The sequence below is a fragment of the Triturus cristatus genome, chromosome 11 (assembly GCF_964204655.1).
Source record: "Triturus cristatus chromosome 11, aTriCri1.1, whole genome shotgun sequence".
In the NCBI taxonomy this organism is placed as follows: domain Eukaryota; kingdom Metazoa; phylum Chordata; class Amphibia; order Caudata; family Salamandridae; genus Triturus; species Triturus cristatus.
Genome location: NC_140594.1, coordinates 71,466,481 through 71,479,966, shown reverse-complemented (window position 1 = coordinate 71,479,966; position 13,486 = coordinate 71,466,481). Strand labels below are relative to the sequence as shown.

Genomic DNA, 13,486 nt, shown 5'->3' with positions numbered 1-13,486 from the left:
CTGGATTATTTTTACTGTTTAACTGCAAGCCAGACCCTCGCATATGGTGATATATTCACCTAACTATAAGTTGCTTTGTTTTGTTCAGTGAGTTATATATATATATATATATATATATATATATATATATATATTATCTACTGGCGGTCGCCAGTAGATAGTTATAGTTAGGACTGTGTTTCCATAGGAAATCTCAAAATTCTATTTTGAATAACTTTGGCACCGGTTGACGAATCTTCGCGAAATTTTCAAAACTAATGGGGCGCTCCGCTCAGCTCCTACCCTGAAAGTCTCGGGGTGATTCGTCAAGCGGGGGCCGAGAAAAAAGGGGGGTCCCAAAACGCGTTTTCCCTATGCATTTTTCCATAGGACCTTTAGTCGAAGGTACAGCCCGAACGGCTAAACAGAATTACTTGAAATTTGGCAGAGAGGCAGTCCTCAGGTCAGGGAAGTGCCTTTTGCAGGTCTGGTGTCAATCTGTTCAGTATTTCCTGAGAAAATAGCATTTAAAAGCATATAAATATCTATACGCGCGCACCATGCACGCACGGTGCGCGCACGTGCGCGCACGGTGCCGTGCGCGAGCGAAATTCTGATTGGTTGTTAGATGTCAGTCAACATTCGAATCGGTCGAAATCAGGAAGTGTCGGCCACCATTTTGTCTCTCGCACTGAAAAGGAAAGGGGGAAAAAGGTGGAAAACGTGAAAAGGGGGCAGGGAAGAGAGTTCCTGATCCCGTAGCCTTTGTCAGGGAGTCACAGAAGGACCCCCATGGGTGAAATAAACATTTTTTTTTTTTTTATAAAAATAGCGGGGTGCGCGCACAGTGCACGGTGCGCGCAGCGCACGGTGTGCCCAACGCGCGTGCACGGTGCGCGAAGCGATCGTGCGCCCAAAGCGCGCGCACGGTGCGGTCAGTGATATATGGTTGAATAAGTGGGTATGTGAAAGGCAGTATAGGTGAGTGATAGGGTATATGAGTGACTGTATGGGTAAGTGTGTGAATGTGAGAGTGGCTGTATGGGTGAGTGTGTGCTTGTGTCAGTGGCTGTATAGGTGAGTGAGTACATGTTAGTAACTATAGGAGTAAATGATTGGGTATGTGTGAGTACCTATATGAATGAGTAAATGGCTGTGTGATTAACTGTACGGGTGAGTGACTAGGTGTGTGAGTAGTTCTAGGGGTGACTGACTCAGTGTGTGAGTTACTGTATGGTTGTATGAGTGGGTATGTCAGTGACTGTATTAGTGAGTGAGTGGGTGTATGAGTGGCAGTATGAGTGAGTGGATGTGTGTGTAGATCTATGAATCAGAAAGTGGGTGTGAAAGTACTGGTATGGGTCTGTGAATGGTTGCATGGGAGTTGGCATATGAAAGACTCCATTGGGGTGTGAGTGGGTGCCATAGTGATTTTGAGGATGATGTCATCAAGGATGTCATCAATGATGTTACTGACCATGTCAGAGTGAAACCTGAGTCTAAATATAATGTCCCTGTAACCTTTGTTTTTTTTCAGTGAATTTCTAAGGTTTAAAAAAAAAAGAAAATTCCTAACTATAACATCCCCATAACTTTTGCTTTTTAAAGTGAATTTCTAAGGTTTTTTTAATGCTAATCCCTAACTATAACTTCCTTGTACCCTTTGTTTTTTTCAGTGAATTTCTATGGTTTTTTAACTAGTAGTCGCATTTGCAGAATGATGGAGAAAGGGGGGGGGCCTCCAACCAGCTCTCAGCAATCTCGCTGTCTGGGACTTACTGGAGGTAACAGAACAGGGTCCTGGCCCCCAAGGACCCTTAGCATTCAAGAGGACTTCGTCCTCAACTAAGAATGCACCAGGAGGTGCATTTGCCGAGTGGTGGAGAAAGGGGGTGAGGCCCCCAAAGACCTCCCCGCAATCCTGCAATGTCGGACATACTGGAGGTAACAGGAGAGGTAGTTGGCCCCCAAGGACCCACTGGAGCCAAGGGAACGTCATTCCCCAACCAGCACTGAGCCAGGAGGTGCGTTTGCAGAGTGGTGGAGAAAAGGGGCATGGCCTCAGAAGTCCTCTCAGCAGTCCTGCTGTTTGGGGCATACTGGAGGTGGCAGGAGAGCTTGTTGGCCCCCAAGGACCCTCAGCAGTCATGAAGACTTTACCCCCCATCTAGTAGTGCGCCAGAAGGCGAGTTTGCTGAGTGGTGGGGAAAGGGGGCGTGGCCTCTGAAGATCTTTCAGCAATCCCACTGTGTGGGATTTACTGGAGGTAACAGGAGGGGTTTCTGGCCCCCAAGGAACCTCATGAGGCAAGTAGACTTCATCCCCCAACAAGTAGTGCATCAGGAGACAACAGTGTGCTAGGAGGCGCATTTGCAGAGTGGTGAAGAAAGGGGGTGGAGCCTCCTGTGACTTGCTGGACCTTTTTTTTTTTTAATGTATTTGGGGTTGGGGCCGCATGGCCCCTCTTCCCTGGGCCAATTTTGGCCCTGGGGAGCCCATACTCCAGTGCCAGGTCTATTTTGAAAAGGGGGGAGTCAAGCGGCCCCCTCTCTGGGCTGATTTCAAATGGGGCCCCCATTCCCCAGGGCCCAGCCTCTTTTTTAAACTAAAAAAACAAAAGTTAATCATGGGAGAGTGGCTGCACAGCCCCCTACCAGGCTGGTCTAAGCCTGGAAGGGGCCATGGCCTTTTCTTGTAAAAAAAAGAAAACAATATTTCTATTGGAGGGGCCCGCTCTGGCCCCCCCTTCTGGGGTGTTTTCGGCCCCGGGGACACCATTCCCTCGGTGCCCGGCTTCTGTTGTGGATGCCTTAGTCCCACCCAGAGCACCCACTTTCTTGTGTTGGGGAGCACAGGGGAGCCTCAAGGCCCCAGCGGTCCCTGCCTGCTGCCCGTCTCTTGCAGGAGCTGGCATTGCTTTGAAAAAGAGAGAGTTGCTAACATGTAGCTCCCTTTGTGTCAAAGCAATTGTGGTCTACTTTGAGCAAGTGAGAGCAAAATGCTCTTAGTTGCTCAAAGTGGAGCACCACGGGAAATAGCAAGAGCCAGACTTCGGGGGTGGCGGTCCCCGGGGCTATGTATGGCTCCAGGAGGGGAGCCACGCGGCTCCCCTCCTTTATTTCATTAAGCCCCATGGATGTGGGGTCTCCAAGACCGGGGAACGCAACAGATCCCCTCATTATACTATTTGAACCCTGGAGGTGGCAGTCCCCGGGGCTGGCAGAGTCCACGCAGGAAACCTCATTAATTAAAGTTAAAGGCAGACGGCAGGCCAGCACCACAACATAAACATTGGATAAAAGATAAGGCATATTGTCGAGACCAACTCACCTGTTATGCTGAAGATTTACCCAGTGCATCTAGGCCACATGAAATTTGGGAACCGTTAACTACATATTTAATATCTATGGTTGAGGACTAATGACATTCTATGTACTGCTCAAGACCTGTCCTGTACGCTGAGCGCCAACAGCACTGGGCTGTTCCACCACATCGATATGGTATTCTGTCAACGCATCACTCTGTAACTGTACCTGTGTGTAAATGCTGCTGAACTTTATGGTTGTTATATGATGAAAATTAATAAATAAAATAATACATAAAAAATTGAAGTTAAAGCCCTGGGGAGGTGGTGTTCCCCGGGGCACAGGGGATGCTGCGTGTGCACCCCCTGCATGATTAATAAATACTGCCGCCACTGCAAGGACTCATGTCCCCACATATCTACATTTTTTAAACTTAAATATCTCTGAAACTACTGAACGGATTTACACCAAATCACAAAAACCATGTTTTCTCGCCCAATATCCAGCTTTCTGTCAAATTTGGTGTAATTCCTTTCAGCGGTTTGGGCTATAGTCTTGTTAAAAAAACTGAATAATCTTCATAGACATAACATGGGTAAAATGCATTTTGGGTTCTCCCCTTTTGTCTCAGTCCCCATTTGACGGATCATTCAGAAACTTTCAACACAGCAGCTGAACCAACAAGGGGACGATTTTTGGAAATTTCATGAAGATTCGTCAAGTGGCACCCGCCGCCAAAGTTATTGGCAAAACAAAAACGCTTTTGCTATGGAAACTTTGGTCCTAACTATAACTACCTACTGGCGAGCGTCAGTAGGTAATATATATAAACTCCAACATCTGCTTTATGTAATACCATGCCCTAGACATCTAATGAACATTCACCATTTTTTTTAACATTAGTAAAACCTTCCCATGTATTGTCTTGCTCTGAGGGTGCTGTCACTCACTCTTCTTTTGAATCCATAAGAAATGCGGATTGCATGCAAATAAAGAACAGCGAAGCTAAACGCCATGAAACGAGCATCACGATGAATACAAATCTATCTAGCGCTTGCTAAGTGGTGCTGTTTACTTTAACCCCGGGGTAGTTTATGAAAAATAAATCCTGAAAAACGAGTGTGAGGGAAGGGGGCGGGCGTGGGGGCTGCAGGGGTTGTGAAGTCGCTACAATAATAGAGCTACTGTGTGGGAATGAATTTGCCATGATAAGCAGACACTGCAATCTTACTTGCAGCTGTCACCTGGGAGAATATGATGGCAGGACCAAGGAGACGTAAAACAGTGAACAGTCAGGTGGGTGGGTGCAAAGCTGCGCTCACAAAAAATGTCTACGTACACGAACCCAGCTCTATAATTATTGTACCCTTGCTCTATAGGGACTAACGTGTCTCAGACAAATATTGCTGGGGGTTGTGCAAAGTAATGTTTTTGTGGGAGTTAAAAATGTGTACGCATGACCAAAATTTCAACTAAATTTAAACCTTTCTTTGGGTTAGTGCACTGTGAAGGTTGTGCAGTTAGTTCCTTATAACTACCACCCCACTCTCTTTCTTTTGAGTTAAGTCGTTGTAAACAGTAGTGTATGATTAGTCCATGGAAAACCCTACTGTGGAATCCTGCTTCGGGGCCAGTGCATTGTGAACCATGCAGTAGGGTCATTGTATTGTAAACATTGCAGTGGGGTCATTGCACTGTAAACCTTGCTGTGGGGCAATTGTTTTGTAAAGCATTTATTGGGGTCATTACATCGTAAACTTGTTTGTAGGGTTCTTGTATTGCAAACCCTGCCTTGGGATCTTTGCATTGCAAACCTTGCTGTGGGGTTATTGCATTGTAAAGCTTGCCGGAGGGTTATTGCATTGTAATCCTTGCAGTGGGGTCATTGTATTGTAATGTTTGCTGTGGAGATATTGCATTGTAAACCTTGTTGTGGGGGTATTATATTGTAAACCTTGCTGGAGGGGGTATTGCATTATAAACCTTGCTGTGGGGGTATTGTATTGTAAAGTATTCAGTGATGGTATTGCATTGTATATCCTGTAATGGGGTAATTGCATTGTATACCCTGTAGTGGGGTTATTGCATTGTAAACCTTGCTGTGGGGGTATTGTATTGTAAAGTATTCAGTGATGGTATTGCATTGTATATCCTGTAATGGGTTTATTGCATTGTAAACCTTGCTGTGGGGGTATTGCATTATAAACCTTGCTGTGGGGGTATTGCATTAGAAACCTTGCTGGAGGGGGTATTGCATTATAAACCTTGCTGTGGGGGTATTGCATTAGAAACCTTGCTGTGGGGGTATTGTATTGTAAAGTATTCAGTGATGGTATTGCATTGTATATCCTGTAATGGGGTAATTGCATTGTATACCCTGTAGTGGGGTTATTGCATTGTAAACCTTGCTGTGGGGGTATTGTATTGTAAAGTATTCAGTGATGGTATTGCATTGTATATCCTGTAATGGGTTTATTGCATTGTAAACCTTGCTGTGGGGGTATTGCATTATAAACCTTGCTGTGGGGGTATTGCATTAGAAACCTTGCTGTGGGGGTATTGCATTATAAACCTTGCTGTGGGGGTATTGCATTAGAAACCTTGCTGTGGGGGTATTGCATTAGAAACCTTGCTGTGGGGGTATTGCATTAGAAACCTTGCTGTGGGGGTATTGTATTAGAAACCTTGCTGTGGGGGTATTGTATTGTAAAGTGTTCAGTGATGGTATTGATTGTATACTCTGTAATGGGGTTATTGCATTGTATACCCTGTAGTGGGGTTATTGCATTGTAAACCTTGCTGTGGGGTTATTGCATTGTAAACCTTGCTGTGGGGTTATTGCATTATACACCTTGCTATGGTGGTATTGTATTGTAAAGTATTCAGTGATGGTATTGATTGTATACTCTGTAATGGGGTCATTGCATTGTAAACCCTGTATTGGGTTATTGCATTGTAAACCTTGCTGTGGGGTATTGTATTGTAAAGTATTCAGTGATGGTATTGATTGTATACTCTGTAATGGGGTCATTGCATTGTAAACCCTGTATTGGGTTATTGCATTGTAAACCTTGCTGTGGGGTATTGTATTGTAAAGTATTCAGTGATGGTATTGATTGTATACTCTGTAATGGGGTCATTGCATTGTAAACCCTGTATTGGGTTATTGCATTGTAAACCTTGCTGTGGGGTATTGTATTGTAAAGTATTCAGTGATGGTATTGCATTGTATATCCTGTAGTGGGTTTATTGCATTGTATACCCTGTAGTGGGGTTATTGCATTGTAAACCTTGCTGTGGGGGTATTGCATTATAAACCTTGCTGTGGGGGTATTGTATTGTAAAGTGTTCAGTGATGGTATTGATTGTATACTCTGTAATGGGGTTATTGGATTGTATACCCTGTAGTGGGGTTGTTGCATTGTATACCCTGTAGTGGGGTTATTGCATTGTAAACCTTGCTGTGGGGGTATTGTATTGTAAAGTATTCAGTGATGGTATTGCATTGTATATCCTGTAATGGGGTTATTGCATTGTATACCCTGTAGTGGGGTTATTGCATTATACACCTTGCTATGGTGGTATTGTATTGTTACGTTATGTTATTTAGGATTTCTATAGCGCACGGCTACTCCATTGGAGTGTCCCGGCGCTTTTTAAAGTATTCAGTGATGGTATTGATTGTATACCCTGTAGTGGGGTTGTTGCATTGTATACCCTGTAGTGGGGTTGCCACATTGTAAACCTTGCTGTGGGGATATTGCATTATAAACCTTGCTGTGGGGGTATTGTATTGTAAAGTATTCAGTGATGGTATTGATTGTATACTCTGTAATGGGGTTATTGCATTGTAAACGCTGCAGTGGGGACATTGCAGTGTACGCCCTCCTGTGGGGTTACTGCTTCGGAATGCTTGCAGTGGGCTAGTACTTTGTATTCCCTGTAGTGAGATCATTGTATTGCAAACAGTGCTGTGGTGTTATTGCATCGTAAACCTTGCCATGGGATCATCGCATTGTACACCTTGCAGTGGAGTCATTATATTGTAAACCAGTCTGTGGGGTCATCGCATTGTATACTTTGCAGTGGGATCATGCTATAGTAAATAGGGCTTCCTGTTTTCTGTCATTAATGATTTTTACAGATAAAGACAGAAAACATTGTGTTTCCTGTTTGTATTTATTTTTAAACGTGGAAAAATACAGATAGCGCAGCTTCTTTTGAGTGACTTTCCATGCTGAGATTAATGACTTTCAGGCTAGTAGCTGTACACATTGGCAGCATGTGGAGTTAGAAAGTTCAAACCAAAACCAAACTTTGGTGGAAGTATGTTGAAACTTGTGCTGTGATCCTAGCTGACTTTAAACCCTCTCATGGTGTTGGTCTGGTTAAGTGTCTGCTGTGTTGTACTTGTAAACTACGCTGTGGTGCTAGTCCACTATAAAACCTGCTGTGTGTTTTCCTCCATCATAAAATATTGCTATAGGATGAGCCCAATTTGAGCCCTATTGTGGCTTAGCATTTTACAACTTCTTTATCGCTGAAGCTCAATTTAAACACTTGTGTGCAGTTCATTTGACTTTTTCTTTGGAGTATAAACTGTGCTGTGGTGCTGGTACACTGTAGGCTCTGATGTGAGGACAAGCCATTGTACGCTTGTTTGTGGTGTATTTTCATTGTAAGCCCTGCTGTGGTGTCAGTTCTTTCTAACCCTGCTGTGGGGTTTGTTCATTGTCAACTTTGCTCTCCTGATAGGCTCTTGTAGACCCAGCAATGGAGTTAGCCCATTGTAAACACTGCTGTGCTGTGGGTCTGTTGCAAATCCTGGGCCCGATTCACATAACTAACTTAAGACAAAATCCTAAACTTACTACCATTTTGGTATTCACAGAAGTCAGTTACTCATTTTGGTATTCACAGAAGGGACTTACTCATTTCGGGATTCACAGAAGGGACTTACTCATTTCGGTATTCACAGAAGTTAGGAGTCCTAACTTTAGGACTCCTAAATGCCTTCTGTGAATACCGAAAGTCTTAAAGTTAGGATTTTTCTCAATTTAGTAGTAGTAAAGTTAGGACTCCTAACTTTAGGACTCCTAAATGCATTCTGTGAATACCGAAAGTCTTAAAGTTAGAATTTTTCTCAGTTTAGGAGTAGTAAAGTTAGGAGTCCTAACTTTACTACTCCTAAACTGAGAAAAATCCAAACTTTAAGACTTTCGTTATTCACAGAAGGCATTTAGGAGTCCTATAGTTAGGAGTCCTAACTTTACTACTCCTAAACGGAGAAAAATCCTACCTTTAAGACTTTCGGTATTCACAGAAGGCATTTAGGAGTCCTAAAGTTAGGAATCCTAACTTTACTACTCCTAAACTGAGAAAAATCCTAACTTTAAGACTTTCGGTATTCACAGAAGGCATTTAGGAGTCCTAAAATTAGGACTCCTAACTTTTGTGAATACCGAAATGAGTAAGTGCCTTCTGTGAATACCAAAATGGTAGTAAGTTTAGGATTTTGTCTTAAGTTAGTTCTGTGAATCGGGCCCAATGTTGTTGGGTTAGTGCAATGTACAGCTTGCTGTGGGGATAATCCATTGTAAACCCTACAGTGGGATTAGTCCATTGTAAACCCTGCTTTGGGGTAGTCCACTGTACATGTTGTTTTCTGCTTAGTTCACTGTAAGGACTGATACAGGATAAGTCCGTTGTTAACCCTGTTGTGGTTCTAGCCCATTTTTAGCCCTGCTGTGGGGTGAGCCTATTGTAAACCCTGCTGTGTGGTTGACCATTGTAAACTTTGCTGTGGGGTTAGTGTTTGTAAATATTTCTGTGCAGCTTGACTCTTGTAAACTCAGCTGTGGGGTCAGTGCATCGTCAATGTTATGGTCGGGTTAGTCCTCCATGGTAAACACTGCTGTGGGGTAGTCCATTCTAAAATTCCTAATGGGTCGAAAGGGGCCAGTATCATTAGTATTCATGAGGCAGGTCGTAATTTGCCACCCATTGGGAATGGCCGGCACTCACATGGATGGTGGCCTGCTGGGGTCAGCAGATCACCATGTCTGTGACTGCTTTTTAAATAAAGCAGTTTTTTATTTTGAAATGCAGTCCGTTTTCTTTAAAGGAAAATGGGATGCATTTAAAAAAGAATCTTTTTCATTTTTTAAGAGTAGGCAGTGACCCTTGCTCTTATAAAATGTCGCTGCCCACATTCACAAAGGGGAAGGGGTCCCTTGGGGACCTCTTCCCATTTGCAAATGGGGTACCACCATCTTGAAGTTGGTGTTAACTGCGAATGATTTGTGACCGCATTCCCGGTCGCAAAACATTCATACATACCACTGCGATTAGCTATTATGAAGGGACGCCCTTAGCAGGCCCCTTCCTTATAGTGACTCGCAAACCCAATTTGCAATTCGGTAATAGCTTACTGAATCGCAAATAGGGCTTTATACATTAAAAAATGCTAGAAAAAGCTTCGCACGTCTGACTCTTAGTCCTTTGTAAACCCTGCTGTGGAGTTAGTTTATCATGAACCCTCTTGTGGGGCTAGCCCAGTGTTAGCCCTGCAGTCGAGTTAGTTTATTGTAAACCCTGATGTGGGGTTAGATCATCGTGAACCCAGTTGTGGGGCTTGCGCATTGATTTGGGGTTAGTCCATTGAAAACACTGCTGTGGGGTTAGTCCATCATAACCCTGTTGCGGCCTGAGCAGATTGCAAGCCCTGCTGTAGGGTTAGTCCATTGTAAACCATGCCATCTGGTTAACTATTGTAAACTTTACATGAGGCTAGTTAACTGTAAATATTTCTGTGTAGTCAGTCTCTTGTAAACACACCTCTGGGGTTAGTCCATTGTTAACCCCATAGTGGGGTTAGTCAGTTGTAGACACTGCTATGGGGTAGTCCAGTGTACATTTTGCTCTGGGGTTAGTCCCTTGTAAACCCTGATATGGTTAGTCCATCATTAACCCTGTTATGGGGCTAGCTCATTGTAAGACGTGCAGCGGGGTTAGTCCATTGGAAACACTGCTCTGGGTTAGCCCATTGTTAACCCTGTTGTGGGGTGAGCACATTGCAAGCCCTGCTGTGGACTTAGTCCATTGTATACACTTCTGAGGGGTAGTCCATTGTAAACGTTGCTGTGGGGTTTGTGCATAGTAAATATTTCTCCACTTTTAGGGTTTTGTAAACTATGCTCTGACATAGACCCTTCTTCATCTTGTTGGGCAGAGGGGCTAGCCCGTGGCAAACTCAGCAGTCAGGAGAACAGAAATGCATCAAAACTAAAGCATTGAGAGAAAAGAAGGACTCCAGGCCTGATATAGGATTGGATGCCATCAGGAACTCCACTGATTTGTGAGGAAGGTGCTGAATGAGAGCCAACAGGTAGAACATCCTTTAACACAATATGGTCCAGTGCTGAAGCAATTGTAGAGTAAGTGCCGGGCCAAACGTTTTGCTCCGAAGCCCATGGCTGCCACTATAAAAAGTTGTGGGTGCCCAATACCAAGGCTGCTTGCCCAGATTCCACCTCATGCCCTTGTATCCATCACCAGACACTCCCTGACATTTATCTCACCCTTGAGTTTCTTTTTTATCCCTGCTTTCTCTCTTTGTATCTGTTTTTAAAGTCTTTCTCTTCTCCCTTTGCAGTTGTCTTTCTCTTGCTATGGCTCAAAGTCTGATGAGGAGAAATAAGTACAGTTCACCACAAATGAGTGCCTACGGGCCGCCCGGTCCATCCACTGGCTCAAATTAAACAATGGTACGGTGGAGGAATGTCCACCCGTTGATTCTACTCCTTATTTTGCATTTGGTTTCTCTAATGGTAGGGTTTTCTGTTACCAGCCACCCCGAGTCCCTCTGGTTTTGGACTTCTTTGAGAACTTCACTGCCATCTCCATTAACCTTCCAGAGACCTTTTAGAGGCAGCGCCGTGGGTGGGACCGGATGATATGTTATCCAATCGGAATGTGAGACACCTGGGCTTTTTGCATTGGCTTGTTTCCCTGTGTGCCCCCATTCAAGACGCTGGAGGCAGGGAGGGAGTATGCCTGGGTATCTTTGCAGGCCTCTCCACCCACGTACCAGATTTTCAAGTTTAAATCCTGGCCCGCTTCACCAGCCCCACCCCCACTGATCTCATTAAACCTCTCAGGAGCATATGTACAAACCCCTATCACCACGGTAACGTCACTTTTTGCGATGTTCCTGTGGTCATAGGGGCTTCGTCTTATTTACAAGGCAGCATTAAGCAACTTAACATGGCTTAATGTGGCCTTGTAAATAAGGTCCCCTTTCACGCAATGCTTAGCGTGAAAGGAGAGGGCAATGGGTGTTGCGGTAGGCCTTCCACCGCAACACCCATTGATTCTGACCCTGCCTCCTACAAGTGAGGTGTAAGTAGGAGGCAGCGCCAGAATTAAGACGAGGGAAAACCTGGTCTTAACCTGATGAAGTTCGGAGAAATGTTTAATTTCTCCTCGTTTTTTGCGTTGTGCAGCACACATGAAAACAGCAAAAGGCCAATGATTGTTTATATTCAGGAAGGTCCCCCTTCCTGCACATAAACAATCATTTTTTTAAAATGCAGTTTTGCAACTTCTGTGTGTGCTGCATTAAGCAGCACACATAGAAGTTACAAAACGGCATTTTAAGAGTCTTTATGTGCAGGAAGGGGAACCTCCCTGTACATGAACAATCTTCCCGTGCACGCAGACAGTCTTGCTCTATGGTGCAAGGGTGCCTGCGTTGGTGCTAAGCTGCTATGCTTAGCGCGAGCACAGGGGGAAACGCAGGGCTGCACCATATTCTTGCAAATATGGTGCAGCCCTGCGTTTCAGAAGTGGCGGAGCGTGTCGTTAAGCCACAGAGGCGAACGACACGCTCCACCTCTTCCCTTGTACATTTGCCCCTCAATATCAAGAGGGAGCGAGTGGAGGCGTGACCTGGAAGCCCCACAACAGGAGACCCCATCCCCACAGTTGAAAAACCCGTTTCATTCCAGTACCTTAATCTTCTGCTTTTTACCTAATATCAATGATGCAATTGTGACTGCTATGAGCTGCTTGGAGCCCAGCCTATGAGGTGCCCAGAGTTAAAGTCTCTTTTTGTTCTTTGTTTGTGCACATGGAATGATCAGGCTTTTTATCAAGTGCATAAAGGGTGTGATGCTGCTTATAAAACAGAAACAGACTGGCAGGAAAAGCACACAAAAACATTGTAATTACAAAGGCACAGCAGTGCTGGCTGAAGAAGCAGCGGCAAAGAATGGAGTTCACTTCCAATATTTATTTAATCACTCACAGGCACAGCTGCAGCCTCGGAATGCCAATCTCCCTCTCCGAAGGGGGCCAGTGGTGTGTGCCAGCCCACAGTGTTCGGGGTGTTTGTGCATGCCAGGCACACAGGAAGGATGCAACAGTAAATACCTGCCACGCTGGGGCATTGCTGCTCACTGAGGGATCCTGGCTGATCTAAGAAGCTTGGTTTGGGCCTATAATGAGGTTGAGGGCCTTTAACAACCATTATAGCCCGAGGCAGAAGGGCTATAAGGCTATTAGAATATTCCACACATTGCAAGTACAGTGTTCTAAATTAAAAATGGAGAAACGGATACACAAACATTGGAATGTAGGAGCAGCCATTATGGGCCTGAGCCACAGCATTGTCTTCAATGGAGCTGGTAACATTCTAATGTTATCTTAATAACACTGGGATGTTAACGCTTTTGCTCACTCACTCATTCTCTCACTCACGTTCTTACATTAACCCTAGTGTCTCATGGCACTCATGCATACACCCATCACTCTTTCCACTGCCCTCCAATAGCAGTCCCCGGTCATGTGGCTTTCTCCGCCCAAGGTTCAGTGTGCAGCACCTTCTTGTATTCTAAAAGTTTATCAAATAACAGAAGTTTTTCTCCAAGTGGTTCTGAGTGAGATCAAATAGACAACAAAAGCAAGACACCAAGGAGAAAAACATCCCCGTTATTCACATATTACCCATTGATGATTTTTTTTTATGTTCCTGCTCCCAAAATCATCTTCCTACCCATTCCAATTTCTGTGCAGGGGCAGAGAAGTAATGGAGGAACCATAAACAGTATGGCAACAAGCTGGCTGTGCCATTTCAAAACAGTGACCAATTAGCCAAGGGCTTCTGGGACAGAGCACTGATCCGAAGGCCCCCCGTATGTAGA

The 13,486-nt window shown here is 44.5% G+C and overlaps 1 protein-coding gene across 2 annotated transcripts in view; it reads right to left on the bottom strand.

Moving 5' to 3' along the window:
* The window catches only part of GALNT9 (polypeptide N-acetylgalactosaminyltransferase 9), a 763,825-nt gene that overhangs the window by 309,331 nt on the left and 441,008 nt on the right, over positions 1–13,486 (bottom strand). The window lies entirely within an intron of this gene.